Here is a 6,000-nt window from a genome sequence, read left to right as displayed (position 1 = left end):
AAATAATTGTGATAATAAATTATAAATCTAAAGTATTAATATGGGAAAAGTGTGTTTTTTTATTACATGCGGAACTGGGCTTCTATGGAGGAGTGTTGATGAGGAGGACGGAGAAAAAATTAGATGAAGGTACGAGGAGGCGCAGCAACTGACGAAGAAGAAGATGCGGAAGGATGGATAGGAGGCAGAAGAGGGATGGAGGCGATCGGGGAAATGCTGGGAGGAGGAGGAGAGAGGGAGGAGCATTGAGAAGGCAGCAGCAGGCTGTTCGGCAGCAGGAGGAACCAGCCGCGGGACAATGGACTGTTTACACAGCGGATCCTAACGGCTTGCGGTGCAGATTCCGACAAACTGGAAAATAAGGTATGATTGAGCGAACACCAGAACTCAGACACATTTCAAAGCACATTTTACGTGCTTTTGAAAGCACATTTTACGTGCTTTGAAATGTGCGGTTGGTTTCTAAAAGCGGAGGCTGCAGGAAGGAAGCGACGCAGCGCAGCAGGCAGCGGCAGGGCCCGACCGGCCGCCTCCGGGTCCTAAACCGGCCGGATACATCAAACCAAACAGCACAGCTCCGAACCCACGCTCAGAGATCTGAGCTGATTTTTCAACACGTCAACATAAGCTGGTGGACAAAGTCATCCTCAGTCGGAACACCGCAGCATCAGTTGCCGCCTTCCGTAGCCTCAGACCGTAACGCCAAACTCTCTTAAGAAAAACTATAATTTCTAACATCCGCTTAACCTCAGTAATAAGCATATCCGACGAAGTATTTTGACACTATTTCGCACTTTTACAATTTTCTGGAAAATTCGGTTAATTGTTGATTTGCCCAGCAGCGCTTAGTTTAAAATTAAAGTCCAGGAAATGTGCGAACATACCGGTACCCGCCGCTTCTTTTCCAGGTCCATTTGATGGAAATGAATGCAAGAATCAGACGTTTGACATTAACTGATACATTCAGTGTGTATTATATCATTGCCGAATTAGCTAGGTCAAATACTGAGACAGATGTTTTTTTTTAATAATCTTGCTGGCTTGTATCTTTTTGCAGAATAAGCAACGCGACATTAATTTCCGCATTTTTCAAAGGAGATTTGGAGTCGGTAGCATGTGCGATATGCCAACAAAGCCTGTTTCCAGCCAGCAGCAGCAGGCAGTGAGACACTGCCAAAATGAGCTTTTGCAGCAGGCCAAGCCTGGGAATTTCCTCCACAGATGTGGGAATTGTTCTGTGAATAGATGCGGTCATTGTAGTTACTATAATGTCTTCTGTTGCGGATACTTGCGTGTGTGACGCACACTGGCGTGCAGTGATGCAGAGATAATGTGCAGACATGGCAGCATGTTGCAGAAGACAGAGTTCACATTTGGTGACAGTTTGACTTTGAGGATCCTGAATATACACTAAAATCTTGTGTGTGCTAAAACAAAGACAACAACTGTGCAAACACTGCATAACTTCATGCATTATAATTTAGAAAGAATAAAACATTTCAGGGGCGTAGCAAGGGTTTTCTGTTGGGGGTGGGGGGCACCACAGATTTACTTTGTAGGGCTGCAACAACAAAATGGTAAAATTTAATTTTCTTATAATTGCAGTGTCTTTCATTATTTGTTAGTTGATATTTGAAACATGGCAGCAATTGCTAAAATCTGATGGTGAGTTATACCTCAGTGAAACAGTTGAATTCATCAGGAATAATTTTTAAATAGTTATGTGTGGGTCAAGTAATGAAGGAAAGGATCAAACTGAGCTGGACAGACAGAATCAGAAAGTTGAGCATATGTCTATGAAGTTAAGTTAGCATGTAGCTGTAGGCTTATCTAGACTTTTCTACTCTCCTATTTTACTCTTCCTTTTTAGATATTTAGATATACCTTTGCATACTGGCATAGTTCCACCTTAGAACTGGAATATAATATAAGATATACCCTACTGAATTTTCATGAATGCTCAAGTAGTTTTTCGATAAAGTAACCAAACTGTGTACAATGCCCAACTCCTTCAACATCTACATCTTACATCACTTTCTATATTTATGCCCTTTTTCACATTTTGTTTGTAAATATATTGTGACAGCATTAGTGAACTTTTTTTGGTTGATTTAAAAAAAACAAACAAAAATGTGCTTGTGTCACAATATTATAAAAATGCTGTTTTTGCAAAAACAGGAAGGTGGTATTGCTAATTTGTTTCAACAAATTAGTGGGCGTTACTGTCTTATCAACAATTACACAGACAAGAACACAAAAACTTTCCAAAGTGGAGAATACAAAACTAAAATTAAATCTGTGCACTAAAAAAAAGTGGTAAAGGTGTGTTATAGATTTAAACAGTTTTCATGTTCACACTGAGAAATTATAATTATCAATTATTACCTATTTTTATATACATTTCTTATATTTTTTAATATAAGCAGAAATTAATAGGTGTTTTTAAAATATGTTTAAATGAGTGATTCTGAAACTTTACCATTAAAATAATAATAAGCTTTTTAAAATTTAAATTTCTCTGTTTATGGAGGGTAATGACAGATAGCCTTGTTTCTGAGAACATATTTTATCACAATTTAAAAACAAAATCACAGTAAAATTAAGTGGATGATCTGCTTCATTATTTATTTCCTGGAGAATTTTAAGAGAAAGTTGCAGTTAGTTTGACTTGTCTGAATTTGTTAGTTATTTAAGTGTTGCAAGATCTAGTGTTGATTAGTCAGTGGTGGGCACAGTTAGCTTCGATAACCATTAATCTGCTAACTGAAAAGTAAACTTTTATAATGCTAAACTGCAAAAAAAAAAAATTAGCAGACGTTACTGCTAACCACTTAACTTTTAGTATGGACTCGGTTGCGGCTACATCTGTTGGTTACTGATAAGCCAGTTTCGAGTTTAGGCTAAGCGCTGCAGGGGCTGCTGGGTAAATTCCCAGGATCACAAACACAAACCGAACACATGAAAAATAAATAGATTATAAAAAATAAAACCCCAAACACTGTCATCATCTTTATCAAAAGCAGTAAATCACAGTATTATAAATCATAGTTTATCTCCATATTATATGTTCATAAACAGTTAACCATTGAATTCTCTTTTGACTAAAATTATAAAATAAAACAAGACTAAAATATATTTTAGTCTCATTTCAGTTGAAACATTTTAGTCTTTTTGATTAAGAAAACACATTACATCCATCCATTCATCCATTTTCTTCCGCTTTATCCGGAAAAACACATTACATTATTTCTGATTTCCATTTCAGTTAATATAGTGACAGGGGTGGTGGCCAAGTGGTTAGTGCACTTAGTTTCAGTGCAGAAAGTTCCTGGTTCAGACCCCACCCTTGCCACATTTCTCCATTTAATGTGGAGTTGCATCAGGAAGGGCATTCTGTGTAAAACTTGTGCCAAATCAACATGCATGTCCACCTTGGTTCTGCTGTGGTGACCCCAAAGGAAAACGAGGGAGCAGCCAAAGGGACTTAGTAATTCAGTCAATATAGTGTTTCACACATCTCAGATACCGAACGTTATCATGACCTGACAAAATGCACTTGTTGAATTATTGAAGGTTTGTGGTGTTTCCCCAATATTTTAAATCTATGTGGCGTCCCATCAGACACAATTAGACTTTCGGTTTTCTTGTAAATCCACAGTGCTGTAGGGCACTGATCTTCTGAAATGAAATATTTGTTGGATCTACTTATTCTATTTGCACATTCAGAATTGGCTGGAAATTTGTTACAGCAAAGCAGAATAGTAAGTCCCTTCGGCTGCTCCCTTGTTTGCACTTGGGGTTGCCACAGCAAATCCAAGGTGGATCTGCATGTTTGAATTGGCACAAGTTTTACGCCGGATGCCCTTCCTGACGCAACTCCACATTACATGGAGAAATGTGGCAGGGGTGGGATTTGAACCCGGAACCTTCTGAACTGAAACCAAGCGCATTAACCACTTGGCCACCACCCCTGTAATGTTTTTATCCATTGTTAGAGCCACAACTTGAGCCAATTTTATTTAAATATGTTGCACACTTTGTATTTCATTATTTTGTTATATTTCATGTTATTTGTCATATATTAGTCATAAATAATGTTAAAATGTAATCGATATTGGATGGATGTCGCATTTGAGGTGATGGTCTAGTGGTTAAAGAGTTGGGCTTGAGACCAGAGGATCCTTGGTTCAAATCCCAGCCTGACTGGAAAATCACTAAGGGCCCTTGGGTAAGGTTCTTAATCCCCTAGTTTCTCCCGGTGTATAGTGAGCGCCTTGTATGGCAGCACCCTCACATCAGGGCGAATGTGAAGCATTATTTTTGGAAAGCGCAGATGGAAAAGCACTATATAAATGCAGTCCAGTTACCAATTATTTGCTGTAGTCTTCAAAAATCTACACACAATAGCTTTAATCTGAGCTTCAGAGAGCTGATCAGACACTTTAACACTGTGAGACAGAGTGAAAAATGTAAATTAATGTACAATATTTTTAATCTGAGCCTGCACCTGAGTCTGATGTGTGGCTGTGCATATGTCATTTTGGAGTGTCAGCAGCGATTCACTAATTATTGCCTTGTTTCTGCTTAAAACTGTCTTTAGAATGATTTAAGAGATTTAGTGTTTCATCTGTTGGTTAATAATCACATTATTCCCTTTGATAGCTTTGGGTGTAGAGAGTCAGACTCAGACGTGCTGCTGTGGCGCTCTGATCGCCTTCCCCGTCTTTTACGATGAAATAATGCTGAATTTATGTTGAAATGATTATTGTTGTACAAAAGCTTCAGATATCTGTCAGTGAGATAGATGATGACTGGAGTGCAGTTTTAAGTTTTAATTGGCGAATTGCTGCTGAAGAAATGACGCATGTGCAGTGAAGGTGGGGGGCATTCGGACGGCGACGCCGGCACTCAGAATGTACTGGCTGCACACCCACAAATAATATGGTCACTGAATAGTTGCTTGATTTGATTTGCAGATGACACAAGCAGCTGTAGTATTAATGTTAACATATTATAATTTTAAAAACAGATGGAGCTGAATTAGCTCTGTGTGTGTGTGTGTGTGTGTGTGTGTGTGTGTGTGTGTGTGTGTGTGTGTGTGTGTGTGTGTGTGTGTGTGTGTGTGTGTAAGCAATTTCAAAATCATCTGTAAAAGTTACAATTTATGTTTGATTTGATAATAAGATGAGTTCACATGATTGGTGTGTGAACGTCTCTCCTAGTTTTTTATTTTTTTTATTTTTTGGTTGTTGTTGAACACAGTCACGGGCCACACTGTGGTTTCTGGTTCTCTGTGTTCAAGAGTCCCAGCAGTGCTTTGCAGAGAATTTCTGTGTGTGTGTGTGTGTGTGTGTGTGTGTGTGTGTGTGTGTGTGTGTGTGTGTGTGTGTGTGTGTGTGTGTGTGTGTGTGTGTGTGTGTGTGTGTGTGTGTGTGTGTGTTGCCAGGACAAAGAATAAACTAATTCTATGGTTCCTTGTTGAATCTCAATCATGTGTCACAAGGTAGTGCCTTATAAACGAAATAGTTTTTATACCTGAGGCGACTGGCGCTCTGTCATTAACGTCACAGTCCTCCACCTTGAGCTAAAAAGTCCACTCATTTAAGTCAATTATGAGAATCTTGTTAGTTGTTTTAAGTCCTTACAAAAATCACATTTTGTTTTGACTTGTTCTGGCTTCCCAAATGGGAGGAATTTCACCTTTTCAGTTGTAGTTGAGATCAAACAAACTGCTGTTAAAATAGTGCTGAGTTGAAAAGATCGATTCGCCGATTTTTATTTTTAATTCGATTGTCATTTTAATTCCCACAGATCGATTCATACATCCAAAGATCGATTCTTTTTTCAAAAATAACTATATATATATATATATATATATATATATATATATACTTTTTGCCAGCGTTATAACAGCATGTCTGAAAAAATTACGCTGCAGTTGGGCCGTTGCACTGTTTTCATGACTACCAGGACTGTTGTATTGTCCACTGTTTAATTCAC

At 38.4% G+C, this 6,000-nt stretch overlaps 1 protein-coding gene across 2 annotated transcripts in view; it reads left to right on the top strand.

Moving 5' to 3' along the window:
* Positions 1 to 211: 211 nt before the first annotated feature.
* LOC117528287 (neurabin-2-like) overlaps positions 212 to 6,000 on the top strand; it is a 64,641-nt gene continuing 58,852 nt past the window's right edge. For both annotated transcript variants that reach the window (XM_034190902.1, XM_034190901.1), the window contains exon 1: positions 212 to 363. The gene's annotated coding sequence lies outside the window, so the exon portion shown is untranslated. The remainder of the gene's footprint in view (positions 364 to 6,000) is intronic.

Source organism: Thalassophryne amazonica, chromosome 16 (assembly GCF_902500255.1).
Source record: "Thalassophryne amazonica chromosome 16, fThaAma1.1, whole genome shotgun sequence".
NCBI classification, from domain to species: domain Eukaryota; kingdom Metazoa; phylum Chordata; class Actinopteri; order Batrachoidiformes; family Batrachoididae; genus Thalassophryne; species Thalassophryne amazonica.
Note: the sequence above shows the minus strand (reverse complement) of the source record. Positions and strands in the feature narration are given on the sequence as shown.